This window comes from Pyrus communis, chromosome 13 (genome assembly GCF_041283825.1).
Source record: "Pyrus communis isolate YQ-2024b chromosome 13, ASM4128382v1, whole genome shotgun sequence".
NCBI classification, from domain to species: Eukaryota; Viridiplantae; Streptophyta; class Magnoliopsida; order Rosales; family Rosaceae; genus Pyrus; species Pyrus communis.
The window spans coordinates 1,229,451-1,232,424 of NC_142577.1; the positions used below are offsets into that span (position 1 = coordinate 1,229,451).

The window sequence follows — 2,974 nt, forward strand, 5'->3', positions numbered from 1 at the left end:
CTCTCTATCATTTCGTCTCTCCATCAACTTGAGCTCTACTCGAATACTCCATCAATTTGTCCTATGAATTGAAATCGGCCACCACCATCGTCTCATCTCCTCCCCAAATTAAGGTAATTTACTAATTTCAGTCTCTGCAATCTCTCTGGTGATCTGATAAAAGGTTGGTTTGTTTTATTGGGTTGAAAGTTTTTTGGGTTTGAAATTTTTAACTAGGTTTTCTAGGTTTTAAACTTTTTATTGGGTTTTCTGGGTTTTAAACTTTTAAAGGTTTTAATTTTAATAAACCATTCTTTTAAATTTGGTCATTCTCAGATCACACCTTGGATCGGTGAATAAAGTTGTTATCAAATTGCAAATGGATGGGCAGAGATGGTTAGAGGGTGATCACATAACATTTAGATCCAATAATTTGTAATCGCCTAAATTTGATGCTTTCTTGTTGCCATGATTGATCGTTTGAAATCCTGTTGATGCATTTAGGCATCTTTTGTAGCCTTTTGCATTGATGGCGTTGAACTAGCTAATCTTTCTGTAGCTTTTTGCAAAAATGAAAATTGCACATAATAAATTAAAAAAAAAAATACTTGGAAATGTAGGAATTGGCCTGTGACATCCCGTCCCGAAACTATCGAAACGCATAGGTGAAATGACCATTTTACCCCTAGTTTGTTTTTATTATGTTTTTGGTTGTTTTGTGTGGTGTTGGCCAAAGTTGGACCACACACACACATCCTAACCCTATCCCTCACCCTCTGTCATTTTCCCTGTCTCTCTCTCTCCCCCGAGTCCTTATTCTTCTTCTTCCTCTTCCTTAAACTGGTACGGACACACACACACCTACCATATTTCACACAGATCGAGGAAACCAAGGGTGTAGTTGTGATCGTGAGGTCTAGGGGAGCACTGTGGTACCATTTTCAGGTAGGGAAACCACAATTTTCACGTTGATTCGAGGTTTTCCGTTTTGAACACTGTTCATGCAAACTTAATCTAGCTTGTTTTTGGACTTTTGAAGCTTGTAGTTGTGTTTGTGAGGTTCCTAGGAGCTTGGGAGTGCTTCGTTGGACAAATTTGGACGTCGGGAAAGCTTGGTTCGAAGTTGGCCGAGTTTTGGAGATTTGGACAGGTATATTCTCGTAGTTTTAGGCCTTAAAACTTGTAGGATCGTGTTCTACTAGTCCTAAGGGTCAAAATGGTGCAAAAATCTTGAAAAACGGTTGAAAAACGAGCGAGAAAACCTAAGTTGCAGGTTTTCCGGCGACGGCGCCGGCGAGGGAGAGTGGTCGGAGAAGAAGGAGGAATATTCCGTTAAGGTTTAACGGAATATTCCTAACGGCAGTGACGGCGTCAGTTAGGTTTAACGGAATATTCCGTTGGGTTAATGGAATATTCCTGACGGCGTCACTTGACGCCGTCAGTGTGCCTGGCACGTGGCCGCGCGTGGGGGCGCGTGGGTCCGTGTCTGTTTTGGCGCGTGAGGGCGCGTGGGAAGTCCAAAAATTATTTTAAAAATATGGGTGTGATCGTGAGGTTGTGTAGATCACGTTGGTATATTCATTTGTCCATTTTGAGCAATGTATGAGAAGTTATTTTGAACGGACGGTTATGTGCTTTAAAGTTAATGTTTTTATAGTTAATTCGCATACAGGTGACACGTATCCCGAGGACGAGCGTGCACACTCGAGGCAGGGGGGCTACGACCCTTCCACATACCAGTGAGTGGGCTTTTGTTTCCGTATACACCTATATACATATAAATTCCCAGAAATTAGTATAAATGCTTTGTTATATGCCGTTTCTTTTATATAATTGGTTATTATGCATGGTTAGTTGCATAAATGGTTATTATGTATATTCATTTATACGTTTATATATAATGGTGCTGTGGAGGCATAGGTAAGTGCCAGGTAAGCGTTATTTCATATATGTATTCAATAGTGATTAGAGATGCTTAGAGAGCTCATAACCTGCACCCCCGGTGTTAGTGCTCCCGCCCAGAGTAGGGCACAGTCCTTCACGTGTTGTTCACCTCCCGCACCACACGCTCAGCTTGAATCCAAGTTAGGTGCACAGTCTTGTCGTACAGACCACTATATGTGGTTCCGACTCGTAGGTGACCCGCGATTATTCGCACAGCCTTCACGTGATCGTAGCACTAGAGCGTTCATATGTATTACACCCAGGCCTGTCGTACAGACCACTATAGGTGGTTCCGACTCGTGGGCAGGTTTAGTGATTTAGTTGAGATTTGAGCTCTGGATTCAGCCGTACAGGTCACTTAGGGGACTCCGGCTGCCAGTTTATGATGCTATTGATGAGATTTATACCTGAGCACATGCATGATATTATGAGGTTTTGTGATTGGCATACCCTTGAGCATGACTTGGCATATCTACATATATATGTTTATTTCTGGGAAAGTATACAGGTTTTACGGCGAGGGGTTATAATATGTTTTATGAAATGTTTTTCAAAGAGATTTGTTTTTGCCCACTCACGCTTTTGTTTTGCGCCCCTCCAGGTTCTAGTAGCTTAGCGGGTTCGGTGGTTTTCCCAGAGGACGTCCCGGCATTCTGACAGACACTCACCCATGTAGGGTCACCTTCGGGTGCACTATTGTCGTATCGTTTCTTTTGGACTGCTGTAGGCCTTAGGCTCTGAATTCAGCGACTTAGTTACGCTAGCACATATTCTATCACTTTATATTTGCTAGTTTTTAAATTATTCGTACTTTTATATTACTGTTTTTAGCTTCCGCATTGTGCACATGGCTACGTCACGTCCACGTGACGGCCAGCATGCCCTAATCTCGGTTGGGGTGTGTCATGGCCCGTTTCAAATGAGTTGGGTTAGGTCTGGTTCTATTTTTGAAAATAAGATGACCCGCTCTGCCCTGTTTTATTTTCAAACAGGTCCAGTCCGACTCCTCCAAATTTAGACCCAGTCCGGCCTGTGCCCACCCCTAAGATGG

At 42.7% G+C, this 2,974-nt stretch overlaps 1 long non-coding RNA gene across 2 annotated transcripts; it reads left to right on the plus strand.

The window, feature by feature from the left end:
• The first annotated feature begins 327 nt into the window (after positions 1-327).
• LOC148691546 (uncharacterized) lies at positions 328-2,758 on the plus strand. 2 transcript variants are annotated; one of them, XR_015955316.1, is made up of 4 exons: positions 328-924; positions 1,019-1,129; positions 1,637-1,718; positions 2,525-2,758. It is a non-coding gene; the product is annotated as an uncharacterized LOC148691546 (long non-coding RNA). The 2 variants fall into 2 exon arrangements; XR_015955317.1 differs by having other exon boundaries at positions 332-924; positions 1,652-1,718.
• The last annotated feature ends 216 nt before the right edge of the window (positions 2,759-2,974 follow it).